Source organism: Carcharhinus amblyrhynchos, chromosome 6, assembly GCF_965287045.1.
Source record: "Carcharhinus amblyrhynchos chromosome 6, sCarAmb.v2.hapA, whole genome shotgun sequence".
NCBI lineage: Eukaryota > Metazoa > Chordata > Chondrichthyes > Carcharhiniformes > Carcharhinidae > Carcharhinus > Carcharhinus amblyrhynchos.
Window position 1 is genome coordinate 30,169,045 of NC_137329.1, and position 14,362 is coordinate 30,183,406.

The 14,362-nt window shown below is 43.8% G+C and overlaps 1 protein-coding gene across 7 annotated transcripts in view; it reads left to right on the forward strand.

Annotated features, from left to right (window-relative positions):
* plekha7b (pleckstrin homology domain containing, family A member 7b) overlaps positions 1 to 14,362 on the forward strand; it is a 462,229-nt gene that overhangs the window by 333,852 nt on the left and 114,015 nt on the right. The gene's annotated exons all lie outside the window — the stretch shown is intronic.

Consider the following 14,362-nt stretch of genomic DNA (forward strand, 5'->3'; position numbering starts at 1 on the left):
GTTATTTAATCAGTTGAACTCCTCTTGGCCCTAAATACTCTGGAGGGGACCAGAGTGGAGGTCACCTAACACTTGGGCCAGAAAGTCAAGCCCAGAGATTTTAAACCCTGGATCTCATTGATACAGCAATCACTAGAATGAAGCAACATTGGAATCGACTGCTCATTACCACTTTGTCACTTTAGAAGGTTGTTAACCATCTGTATGAACACTGAAAACAGAAGAATGCAATTATGAGTTTAAGCTAAAACTTAGATGTACATTGTAATCATAAAATCAGTGTTCTACACAATTAGCTTGAAATTGTTGTCTTTGAAGCATAAGATATTTCTGCATGGTGATTGGGAATAATGAGCATCTGAAATTAAGAGACAGTGAAATTGACTGACTGATCCTGCAACTACTGTTGGTTAGAATCATAGATTCTACAGTGCAGAAGGAAGCCATTTGACCCATCAAATCTGCACCGATACTCCAAAAGAGTATCTACCTAGGCTCATTCCCCCTCCCTACCTATGTAATCCTGTGCATTGATCATGGCTAATCCACCTAACCTGCTCATCCTTGCACCGTGGGAGGAAACTGGGGCACCCAGAGGAAACCCATGCAGAAATGGGGCAAAGGTACAAGCTCATAAGAACACAAGAAATAGGAGCAGGAGTAGGCCATCTAGCCCCTTGAGCCTGCCCCGCCATTCAATAAGATAATGGCTGATCTGAAGTGGCTCAGTTCCACTTTCCCGCTTTCTCCCCATAACCCTTAATCCCCTTGCCTACCAAAAAACCTATCTACCCGTGTCTTAAATATATTTAGCAAGGTAGCCTCCACCACTTCAACGGGCAGAGAATTCCAGAGATTCACCACCCTCTGACACTGTGATACAGTCCTTGACCAATAATGCTACCCCTCCCCCCCTTCTACCTCCTTCTCTACTCCGACTAAAGCATTTGAACCCCGGGACCTGCAACGACCATTCCTGACCCTGCTCTATTCATGTCTCTGAAATGGCCACAACATCAAAGTCCCAGGTACTGATCCACGCTGCAAGTTCATCCACTTTATTGCGAATACTCCTCGCATTAAAGTATACGCATTTCAAACCCTGCTCCGCCCCAGCCCCACGATGCCGTGCATTGCAGTCCCCATCTATGCCCCCCTCACTTTCACCCCCTCTACTCGGAGGGGGGGGTGGGATCCTGAGTAGAGGGGGTGAAAGTGAGGGGGGCATAGATGGGGACTGCAATGCACGGCATCGTGGGGCTGGGGCGGAGCAGGGTTTGAAATGCGTATACTTTAATGCGAGGAGTATTCGCAATAAAGTGGATGAACTTGCAGCGTGGATCAGTACCTGGGACTTTGATGTTGTGGCCATTTCAGAGACATGAATAGAGCAGGGTCAGGAATGGTCGTTGCAGGTCCCGGGGTTCAAATGCTTTAGTCGGAGTAGAGAAGGAGGTAGAAGGGGGGGAGGGGTAGCATTATTGGTCAAGGACTGTATCACAGTGTCAGAGAGGAAGTTTGATGAGGACTTGTCTGTTGAGGTAGTATGGGCAGAGATTAGAAATAGGAGAGGAGAGGTCACCCTGTTGGGAGTCTTTTATAGACCTAAAAGTTCTAGAGAGGTTGAGGAAAGGATTGCGGAGACGATCCTGGTTAGGGGTGAAAGTAATAGGGTAATTGTTATGGGGGACTTTAACTTTACTAATATTGATTGGAATTGCTATAGCTCTAGCTCGTTAGAGGGGTCAGTTTTTGTACAAAGCGTGCAGGAGGGTTCTTTGAGTCAGTATGTAGATAAGCCAACTAGAGGTGAGGCTATATTGGATTTGGTGCTGGGAAATGAGCCAGACCAGGTGCTAGACTTGGAAGTTGGTGTGCATTTTGGTGATAGTGACCACAATTCGGTTACGTTCACCTTAGTGATGGAAAGGGATAGGCATGAACCTCGGGCCAGTAGTTTTAGCTGGGGGAAGGGTAATTATGAGGCCATTAGGAGAGAATTAGGAAGCACAGGTTGGACTAGGAGATTACAGGGACTGGGAATGTCCAAAATGTGGAGTTTTTTCAAGGAGCAGCTACTGCGAGTCCGTGATAGGTATGTCCCTGTCAGGCAAGGAGGAATTGGTAGGGCTAGGGAACTGTGGTGCACTAAAAAAGTTGATTCGTTGGTTAAAAAGAAAAAGGAGGCTTATGTTCGGATGAGACTTGAGGACTCGGGTAGTGCACTAGAAAACTTTAGATTGGCTAGGAGGGAGTTGAAGAGTGAGTTAAGAAGGGCTAAAAGAGGACATGAGAAGACTTTGGCTGATAGGATTAAGGAGAATCCTAAGGCGTTCTATAGGTATGTCAAGAACAGAAGGTTGGTTAGGGCAAGATTAGGGCCAGTTATAGACAGCAGAGGGAAGTTATGTGTGGAACCGGAAGAGATTGGAGAGGCATTGAACCAATATTTCTCTTCGGTGTTCACGCAGGGGGACAAGAATATAGCTGAGGAGGACACTGGGTTGCAGGGGAGTAGAATAGACAGTATTACAGTTGATAAGGAGGATGTGCTGGATATTCTTGAGGGATTGAAAATAGATAAGTCCCCTGGTCCGGATGGGATTTACCCTAGGATTCTCTGGGAGGCAAGAGAAGTGATTGCAGAGCCTCTGGCTCTGATCTTCAGGTCGTCGTTGGCCTCTGGTATAGTACCGGAAGATTGGAGTTTAGCGAATGTTGTCCCATTGTTTAAGAAGGGGAACAGAGACTTCCCCGGGAATTATAGACCGGTGAGTCTCACTTCTGTTGCGAGCAAGGTTTTAGAAAAAGTTATTAGGAATAGGATTTATAGTTATTTGGAGAGTAATGAATTGATTGGAGATAGTCAGCATGGTTTTGTAGCGGGTAGGTCGTGCCTTACTAACCTTATTGAGTTTTTTGAGAAAGTGACCAAAGAGGTGGATGGGGGTAAGGCAGTTGACGTGGTATATATGGATTTTAGTAAGGCGTTTGATAAGGTTCACCATGGTAGGCTTCTGCAGAAAATGCAGTTGTATGGGATTGAGGGTAATCTAGGAAATTGGATCAGGAATTGGCTAGCAGATAGGAGACAGAGGGTGGTGGTTGATGGTAAATATTTGTCATGGTGTTCGGTTACGAGTGGTGTGCCTCAGGGATCTGTTTTGGGGCCACTGCTGTTTGTAATTTTTATTAATGATCTGGATGAGGGTATAGTTGGGTGGATTAGTAAATTTGCTGATGACACCAAAGTCGGAGGTGTGGTAGATTGTGAGGAGGGGTGTCATAGTTTGCAGGAAGACTTGGACAGGTTGCAGAGCTGGGCCGGGAGGTGGCGGATGGAGTTTAATGCGGAGAAGTGTGAGGTAATTCACTTTGGTAGGAGCAACAGATGTGTTGAGTATAGGGCTAACGGGAGGACTTTGAATAGTATGTGCACATAGATCCCTGAAAGTTGGGAATCAAGTAGATAGGGTTGTTAAGAAGGCATACGGTGTCTTGGCGTTTATTGGCAGGGGGATTGAATTTAGGAGTCGCAGCGTCATGTTGCAACTGTACACAACTCTGGTGCGGCCACACTTGGAGTACTGTGTGCAGTTCTGGTCCCCACATTACAGGAAGGATGTGGAGGCTTTGGAGAGGGTGCAGAGGAGGTTTACCAGGATGTTGCCTGGTATGGAGGGGAGGTCCTATGAGGAGAGACTGAGGGATTTGGGGTTGTTTTCGCTGGAAAGAAGGCGGCTAAGAGGGGATCTTATTGAAACATATAAGATGATTAGAGGTTTAGATAGGGTGGACAGTGATAGCCTTTTTCCTCGGATGGAGAAAGCTAGCACGAGGGGGCATGGCTTTAAATTAAGGGGGGGTAGATATAGGATGGATGTCAGGGGTAGGTTCTTTACCCAGAGGGTGGTGAGGGATTGGAATGCCCTGCCTGCTGCGGTTGTAAATGCGCCTAGTTTGGGGGCATTTAAGAGATCCGTGGATAGGTTTATGGACGAAAAGGGATTGGTTTAGGTTAGTGGGTCATTGTTTTTTAACTGGTCAGCGCAACTTCGTGGGCCGAAGGGCCTGTTCTGCACTGTAATGTTCTATGTTTGAGTGAAGAAGTTCCTCCTCAACTCCATTCTAAACTGCCCCCCCTTATCTTGAGGCTGTGCCCTCTAGCCCTGCTGTCCTTTCTGAGTGGGAAGAACCTCTCAACCTCTACCCTATCCATCCCCTTCATTATCTTATACATCTCAATAAGATTCCCCCCTCATCCTTCTAAACTCCAACGAGTACAAGCCCAGTCTATTCAGTCCCTCTTCATAGTTCATAAGAACATAAGAAATAGGAGCAGGAGTAGGCCATCTAGCCCTTCGAGCCTGCCCCGCCATTCAGTAAGATCATGGCTGATCTGAAGTGGCTCAGTTCCACATTCCCACCCTCTCCCCATAACCCTTAATCCCCTCTCTTATCAAAAACCCATCAACCCGCGTCTTAAAAATATTTAGCGAGGCAGCCTCCACTACTTCAACGGGCAGAGAATTCCAGAGATTCACCACCCTTTGAGTGAAGAAGTTCCTCCTCAACTCTGTTCTAAACCGCCCCCCCTTTATCTTGAGGCTGTGCCCCCTAGTCCTACTGTCCTTTTTGAGCGGGAAGAGTCTCTCCACCTCTATCCTATCCATCCCATTCATCATCTTATACGTCTCAATGAGATCTCCCCTCATTCTTGTAAACTCTAATGAGTACAAGCCTAGTTTATTCAGCCTCTCCTCATAGCTCAACCCCCTCAACTCCGGTATCAGCCTAGTAAACCTCCTCTGCACTCCCTCCAAGGCCAAAATATCCTTGCGTAAGTATGGCGCCCAAAACTGCGCACAGTACTCCAGCTGCGCCCTCACCAATGCCCTATACAGCTGCAGCAAGACCTCCCTACTTTTATATTCAGTCCCCCTCGCTATGAAGGCCAGCATCCCATTCGCCTTCCTGACCACCTGCTGCACCTGCAAGCTGGGTTTTTGCGACTCATGCACAAGGACCCCAAGGTCCCTCTGCACCGCCGCCTGCTGCAGTTTTTCCCCACGTAAGTAATAATCCTTCCTACCATTATTCCTACCAAAGTGGACCACCTCGCACTTGCCAACATTAAATTCCATTTGCCATTTCCTGGCCCATTCGCCCAGCCTATCTAGATCCTTCTGCAGACTCTCCACACCCTCTGCACAATTTGCCGTTCCACCAATCTTGGTGTCATCAGCAAATTTCGACTCCCTACGCTCGGTTCCCTCCTCCAGATCATCTATATAAATGGTAAATAGCTGAGGCCCCAGCACCGACCCCTGGGGCACTCCACTAGTCACCATCACTAGTCATCCTCACAGTTCAACCCCCTCAACTCCGGTATCAGCCTAGTGAACCTCCTCTGCACTCCCTCCAAGGCCAAAATATCCTTGCGCAAGTGCGGCGACCAAAACTGCACACAGTACTCCAGCTGCGGCCTCACCAGTGCCCTGTACAGTTACAGCAAGACCTCCCTACTTCTATATTCAATCCCCCTCGCTGTGAAGGCCAGCATCCCATTTGCCTTCCTGATCACCTGCTGCACCTGCAGGCTGGGTTTTTTGCGACTCATGCACAAGGACCCCGAGGTCCCTCTGCACCGTAGCATGCTGCAGCTTTTTGCCCTTTTAAATAGCAGTCCCTCCTACTATTATTCCTGCCAAAGTGGATAACCTCACACTTGCCAACATTGTATTCCATCTGCCAGGTCCTCGCCCACTCGCTTAGCCTATCTAGATCCCTCTGCAGACTTTCTACGCCCTCCGCACAATTTGCTTTTCCACTTATCTTTGTGTCATCAGCAAATTTCGACACCCTATACTCAGCTCCCTCCTCCAGATCATCTGTATAAATGGTAAATAGCTGAGGCCCCAGCACTGATCCCTGGGTCACTCCACTAGTCACCAACTGCCAATCCGAATAGCACCAATCCAAGCTCCACACAGACAGAATGGTCCTACTTTGTATTAAGTTGATCTTTCTCAACACCCTAGCTGTGAATGTAACACTATGTTCTGTACTCTCTCCTTCCCTTCTCTATGTACAGTATGTTTTGTCTATATAGTGCACAAGCAACAATACTGTTCACTGTATACTGATATATGTGACAATAATAAATCAAATTCAAGATTTAATCTGGGATAGTGCCAGGCTCCCTGGGGACACCACTGTTAACTTTTGAGATTCTTTGCACCATTCTGACAATCCTTCTGTAAGTTAGTGCTCTACCAGAAATGAAGCACATTTGCTCAAAAGACAAACAACTTGAAATATACCCCAAAAAGCAAACATAAATAGGCATTCCTGCTACACAGTCTTGGTAACTGATCACATTTAACCTGGTCCCTGGCACTATGAGGAAGTAGTGCTAACCACTGTGCCATCCTGTCACCCTGAATAGTAACTATTCATCTGTATGGTTAATTATTAAATAATTGTTTGGTACAACTTTCCAATAGCTTTTTCAACCTTTATCAAGCACAATCCAAATTAAAGCATGAGTCAGTATGTTACATTACAATCTATTTCTGATTGGCGAGCTCACTATAGCGTTGTTGGTCTGCGTTGAATTTGTAAACACTGACCTATTTGAAACTGTACAATTCTAGCTAGTCACAATCTCTTTGTTGTGTTACGTTGACTTAGTTTCCTGATCAGCTTATTATAGTGACTATATAAAAGGAGTTGTAAATCCAAACTTTCAAAACTATTGAACAAATGTTTCAAATGAAATATTATCACATAATATCTGGATTGAGTTTTCATGTAATTGACTTAATTAATTGTAATAAACTGTCAACTTGGTAACTGTCTGTTGCTTTAATCCTCTCGTAAGCCTTAATCAGTTCACTCCAAATTGTATAATTCCTCACATGGGACTTTATTTAGCCTACCTTGATAACTAAATCACTTAAAACACAGAATTAGCCAGCTTTGGACCCTTTTTCAAACCCTCAATAATGTCCACCATGTGAGGAGAGCAACACGACACAAATTTCTAACTTGTCAACCAAGCTTTTCTACAAAAAACAAGTAATATATTTTGTCTTGTAGCCAATTGTCCAATCAACACAGCAGTCTTCCAAGCTGAACATCATTTAAAAGTTTATTTATTAATCACAATTGAGGCTTACATTAATGCTGCGCTGAAGTTACTGTGAAATTCCCCTAGTCACCATACTTCAGTGCCTGTTTGGGTCAGTGCACCTAACCAGCACATCTTTCAGACTGTGGGAGGAAACCCACGCAGAGAGGAGGAGAACATGCAAACTCCACACAGACAGTGATCCAAGCTGGAACGGCGCCCAGGTCCCTGGCACTGTGAGGCAGCAGTGCTAACCACTGTGCCGCCCCATTTGTCAGTCATGATCCTAATCACTCAACACGCCAACATTCACCTGAAGCAGCTGAGCATTATTTGCTGTCCTGCCACCTGCATAGATCTTTGTATCATCTGAAAATTTACAAATCATAACCCAAATCTAGATCTTTAACAAAAGTATTAGAGAGACACGACAACATTTTTGCTCCCCAATCCGGACTGTGGCTGGGATTTTCTGGCTCTCCTGTGTAGCAGGGCCCACTATGGTGGGTTGGAATGTTGGCAAAGATCAAGTGTCAGGTCAAGCCTAAGATGGGGTGCAGTGCCTTATTTTGCCAGCTTGGGTCTTGTTTGTCTGTCTTGAGGACCTTGAATTCGATTAAATTTGAATTTTGTTTTTGGAACAAGGAGATGGATTCGGGTCTGCCCGTTGGTTTTGTTACTTTAAAAGTTAAAAGCCCATCGATGTTTGACAGGACTGGAAGATTTAAGCGTTGGATGGAAAATACCTGTACCTCAACACAATTATCAATCATATCTATGCTGGTTTTATTAAATATAAACCTGTCATAAAGCTCCACATCACTATTACTGACTGAGTAATACAGGTCTCAATTCCTAAGTGTCCCAAAAATGTAAAATGGAATTCAGGCCTGCATATGCAGTTCCCTACATGCTAAGCTTCTGTCTTACTGCTGAGTGGAGGCCAGAAACATTCCACAGAGCAAGAAAAAGGAAACCACTAGTTTTACTAGAACTGTTGCCCCCTTGGGCTTGTCCTGTTTTTCTAATTGGGCAACAATACAAGGTAATTGAATCTCTGCTCTGGCAGTCATCCCAAATTTGAACAGGGTTGTGAAGCAGCCAGCCAAGGACCACAGGAGAAGGATCATGAGTGACATTTAGGCGATTGCAAGGGCACCATTCTCCTACATGCTGAAATGTCACCAATAAATTAATGTATAAAGGTAATAGGAAGAGACCCCATTAATAGCTTTCCCTGAGAATAGAAGTCTGTTGAGTAACAAGTGTGTGCATTAGTTGCAATAATCTAGTAATTATAGTGGTAGTTAGAGAATCTACAACTGATGCCTTTACCATGAATAACAAACTTAATACTCACAACCTGTTTCTTTTTATGATGTGGAGGTACTGGCGTTGAACTGGGATGGGCACGGTAAGAATCTCTCAATACCAGATTAAAGTCCATCAGGCTTATTTTCAAATAAACCTGTTGAACTTTAACCTGATGTTGAAATACTTTTTACCTGTTTCCTTTTGCTTATCATGTCTCGCACTGTCCATGGATTACAGTTCTTGTGCAAACACTTCACGGGTGCTCCCAAATTCCAATGGGTTGCTTCCTTTTTACTTACCTAGCCAGGTAACGTCTAATCCCAGAATAATCTCTTACTTTGAGGGTTGCACTGTTTGAAATTTGGAAGAAATTTATAATCGCAGCAGTGTGCGGTCCAGGAGGTGAAGGTGTCAATTGGTTGACAAGTCATCTCTGCTTGAGGCTTTGTCATGGAGGGATGCCATAGGAAACTATCTGTCTTAATGCATATAAACACAGTAGCTTGCAGGAATTGAAATTGGGGATAAGAGACATTTGTAAGACAAAATATAGAAAGCTTTGTGCTGTATTGAACTATTGTCCTTGACTTGGTGTGTTTGGTCCTGATACCGGTGTATGAAATGGGGACATGCACATTTCCTTCCCCGGTAAGCAGAACATTTACGAAGCAGATGATATGAAAACCCCAAAGAGCAGCAGGAACATAGAAATGGATAAATAGAGCTGTAACATGTTAAAGATAATTAAGAAATGGCCAGGCACATAGGAGGGGAAAAAAAATCATCAAAGCCAAAAAGGTGCCAGAAATCCTAAATGTTTTGCTGGTGAACACAATCGTGATCATGAATTTAGCTGTCAGAGTTGGGATTGGTCCAAAGAACAGAAGGAGCTATATTTTTCAGAGCAGCCAAATCTCTTGGAAAAATCATTTCTGGAAAACCAAAAGAAGTGTTTACAGCTCAGTCTATTTGTTCTTGATCATTTATAATCCACAGTTTCTTATTTGGTTTTTGATGTAATAGTGCTCAGGCTGACTAATATAAATCAAAATTTATTATCCCAGTCTTTCTACTGAGTTAAGTTGGTATTAAAGGTTTTGTATTTGCAGGTAGCTGCAAACTGGGTGGGTGTGGTTTTGATATGGGCACTTGTCCAGTACATACCTCCAGCAATTTGTTCCCACGTGGTGGGGGGTGTGTGCATTTCGAGCTGCTGGGTGCATTACCTAGACTGGGCAGAGGATCATGCGAGTCTTACAAATTGTCATTCCATTTGATTTGATTTATTATTGTCACATGTGTTAGTATACCGTAAAAGTATTGTTTTTTGCACACTATACAGACAAGGCATCCTGTTCATAGAGAAGGAAAGGAGAAAGAGCAGAATGTTGTGTTACAGTCATAGCTAGGATGTAGAGAAAGATCAACTTAGTGCAAGGCAGGTCCATTCAAAAGTCTAATGGCAGTGGAAAGAAGCTATTCTTGAATCAGTTAGAACATGATCTCAGAACATAGAACACCACAGCACAAACAGGCCCTTCGGCCCACAAGTTGCGCCGATCATATCCCTACCTACCAGGCCTATCTATAACCCTTAATCCCATTAAATCCCATGTACTCATCCAGAAGTCTCTTAAAAGACCCCAACGGGTTCACCTCTACCACCACCGACGGCAGCCGATTCCACTCACTCACCACCCTCGGAGTGAAAGACTTGCCCCTGACGTCTCCTCTGTACCTACTCCCCAGCACCTTAAACCTGTGTCTTCTCGTAGTGACCATTTCGACCCTGGGAAACAGCCTATCTATACCTCTCAACATCTTGCAAACTTTTGTATATTTTTCCCAATGGAAGAAGGTGAAAGAGAGTATGTCCGGGATGTGTGGGGTCCTTGCTTGTGCTGGCTGCTTTCCCGAGGCAGCGGGAAGTGCAGACAGAGTCAATGGATGGGAGGCTGCTTTGTGTGATGGACATTTGGTCTGATTGCAGTCAGGTATATTGGTTTAATGTGTGCAGGGTGAAAAGGGGATTTTCACAATAATTTCATTGCAGTGTTAATGTAAGCCTACTTGTGACAATTAATAAAACTTAAAGTGGGACAATTTAAAATTGAACTACTGAGCTTTTCTTAAAAGTAAAAGTTGAAAGTCTACGTTGGATTGTGTTTATTTTGACAGACTAACATAGGAACAGGAGCAGGTCATTTATCTCCTCCCCTTGCGTGCAGGAGATCAAGTACCCTGACACAGTCCATTCTAACTGAGGTGGAGATGATCCTTTTGAACTCATGCTGGTATTCTATTAGAGTACTCATTCAGCATTTTTACTCAGTTTGTGAAGTGAATGTTGGATCCTGCACATCAGATCAAGCAGATTTCATTGTTGATATATCTGCCCATTGTGTCCGGGATGACATAGTCGCTAATTATGTAGTTTCTCATCAGCACTTCTTCTTTTTAAAGGGAGGGAGGGGAGGGAAAATGGTTTCATTCATCGAACATATAAGATTGGCTAAAGCAAGAGATTATGATAATATAATTTAGCCTTAAAGATTGACTCAGGACAGTGCATGTCTATACAGTGTGGACTTTGTGTGTTTTTACTCTTGCATCACATTGAGTAGATTTTAGAAATCTAATCTGTAATTTGAGTGATAAAAATGTGTCTTGTTCTATGCAAATGCAGTTAGAAAAATTAATCGTGCTCATTCCAAAAAAAATTAAAGCATTGAAATTATAACCGAAGTACTGACAGCTCAAACACAATTGACTGCTGACCTTGGTTGTAATTTCCTGAATGACTGTCAGTTCACGTTAACAATATCCCCTGTGGAGCTTGGTTTTAACTGTACGGGATTATGCGACAAGCGCCAGTTTTTGTACAGGGGAACAGAGCTTTGCTGCAGTTCGAGCTGTAGCAATGGGGTGAGGTGGCTGCCAGCATTCAGTAAGTACACAATGTGGACCAGCTTATTAAATGATGTGCAGGAAGAAATTGCAGGGCCAAAGACAATGTGGTAGAAGCAACCTATTGGGAAATGAAAAGACCATTACCGTCAGTGAGGATGCAAATGTCTTGGCATCATTGTTGTTGTTTGGGTCAGCTTATAATGTCATGGCGAAGGCTTACCAAATATTGAACACGGTGAATGTTGTTAGCACAAGCAGCGGATGTTGGCAGAAAGCATGAAGCAGGTAAGTAAAGAAAAGTTTAGGAATTCTCTAGACAGTTTGAATTTTTTCCTGAAAGAAAAGTGATGCTTGTGCATTGTGTTGCTTTCAATAGGTTTTTATTGGTTTAAAATATCCGTCATCTTTTTCTTACTAATAGGTCTTCAATGCAAAAACATTAATGATTTCTTTAAAAATAATGTGTTTCACTCTTTAAAGTTAATTCCTGATCAGGTACAGTTCCATGGGTGCCAGCATGCTTCTAATATCTCACCCGAGTGTTTGGTCTTTGTATGCTGCATGGCTACTTGATCACACAGGACAGCAGCCAGGCTGCACGTATGCTGCTGGGACTCATCAAATTGCAATTAGAGGCCCCGGCCAATTTCTCCCACATCCAGTGTTTTGCAATCGGCCGCAGTTTTGTTCAGGATTTATTTATTTTTACTTCAAACTGAATTTGCATTGATCTACAAAGTTCAGATCAAATAAAAATTTTAGAATGTCCTGCCCCTCCCTCCCTCCTTGCTTCGTTAGAGCTGTCTTCCCTTCAGATGAAAAGAAGTGCAGAAATTAGATGTATGATTTCAGTTTGATTGAATATATTTGTAGCAATGAATGTAAGTGAAGTGGGAATTCAAGGAAACAAATGACTATAATTGCATTCTGAGATAGTTGCAGGTAATGGACAAGGTTGTTGCAGGTTCTGTAAAATGTTTTACAAAACCGAATGCTTACTAAGGTTGAATTAGTTCATTTTGTAAATAACGATTGGGTCAATTATTTTTAGAAATCCAGTTAAGGTACACAAGGGAGCAACTGAGGCATGTTACAGTTTTATGCGTGTTGCCATGCAATTAATTAATCTCGTTTCTTCTGAGCCCCATATTTATCGAGTCTTTAATGGTAGCTTATTTACAAATCAGGCGAAAAGGTAACGTGTGAGGCTGGAGTGATCTTGACTTGGAAGAGCAGGAAGTAGAATTATAATGGGTAGAGGGGGAAAAAATGCAGGTCAAAATAAGCTGGTGGGAGTATTTTGTTGACCTCACAACCCCAACAGTAGATGGTGTTGGCCAGAATATTAATGAAGCAATCTAAGGAGATTGTAATAAAGGCAATGATGGTACCCATGGAGGTTTTATTCTATAGAATGGACAAATCAGATCACTCGAAGTTGTTTTGATGATGAGTTCATGGAATGCATTCAAGAGCGTTTCCTTGAATAGTACATCATTGAGCCAACCAGAGACGAGGTGCTTCTAATTAAATCTTGTTTTGTGTCATGAGCTGGGGTTAATTAGTAATCCCACGGTAAAGAATCCTTTGGAAAAGAATCGTCACAGTTTGATAGAATGTCATGTTGCGTTGAAAGTGATGTACATAACCCAAAGCTAGAATACTGAGCTTAAGTAAATCCAATTGTATATGTATGAAGGATCGGAGGATTCAGAAATTAGATTAAAAAATAAGCAATGAGCAGTGATGAAAAGGAGAAGATGTATTTCATGATTCTCAACATGTCTAAAAATGCAAACCTACGGTGGGGGAATGAGATCTACCCTTTGTGAAGTATCAAGCTTGAGGAAGGGGCAGCCTCACAGTGCCAGGGACCCGGGTTCGATTCCGGATTGGGCCATGACTGTCTGTGTGGAGTTTGCATATTCTCCCCAGGTCTGCGTGGGTTTCCTCCTGAGTGCTCCAGTTTCCTCCTACAGTCCAAAGATGTGTGGGTTAGGTAGATTGGCCATGTTAAATTGCCCCCTAGTGTCAGAGGGATTAGAAAGGTAAATATGTAGGGTTGCAGGGACTAGGGCCTGGTTGGGATAGTTGTTGGTGCAGGCTCAATGGGCCGAATGGCCTCCTTCTGTACTCGGGGTTCTATGAAATCTATGAATATTGCCAAGAAAAGTACAAAATCTGAGGATTGGGAGAACTTGGATATCAGCGTTGATGGAGCAAAGAGCATGTGTGTTAAGCTAACCCAAAGAGAGGTCTACAAGTGGAAAATAGGAAAGGGTGGTAAGAGTGAATGTGGGTCATTTCGAGGCTGAGACATGAGAAATTATAATTTGGAATGAAGAAGTGACAGAAATGTTAAACAAATATTTGGGCTGAATTTTACCACCCACTTCTGGTGGTGGCTTAAATGTGGGTCCTGAGCCTCCACTTTTCAGCAATGTGATTGGCTTGATGATTTTTCCAAGGTTGGCTTTCTAATTGCCTGCCTGTGGGTCAGCCATTCACAAAGGGATAGCAGGCAAAAAATTCTGATGCGGTCGGCATGATTAGAGGAATGGATGATCACTGTTCAGCCATTGCCTCGAATGAAGGTGTCCATGGGCAGCTAAGTAAAGGGACATAGGGGAAACCCCTTTGTCTGGGTTGGGGGAGGGGAATGGTTGGTTCAGGCCTGCAGGTTTGTCTCCAGCTCCCATAACCCCCCAGGCTGCCTCTCTGACCCTCGTGAGCTCCCCACACAAACGTGGGCCAACCCACCTGTCACGAAACTGCCAACATTTTGCCAGTCCACTGCTGGGAAACCTGGTGGGCAGAACTGTGCTGAGGAGCTTCTGGGTACGGCTCTCTGCTATTTTACCAGCCATCCTTCCTCCAATCTTGCTACATAGTGGTTGGTAAAATCCTGCTGTCACAGTTGAACACACGAGAGCTCACAAGAAAAAAAGAACCGGGGACCTAATAAGAATGAGGAACTTAATCACAAAGAAAGCCAAATTGCTGACA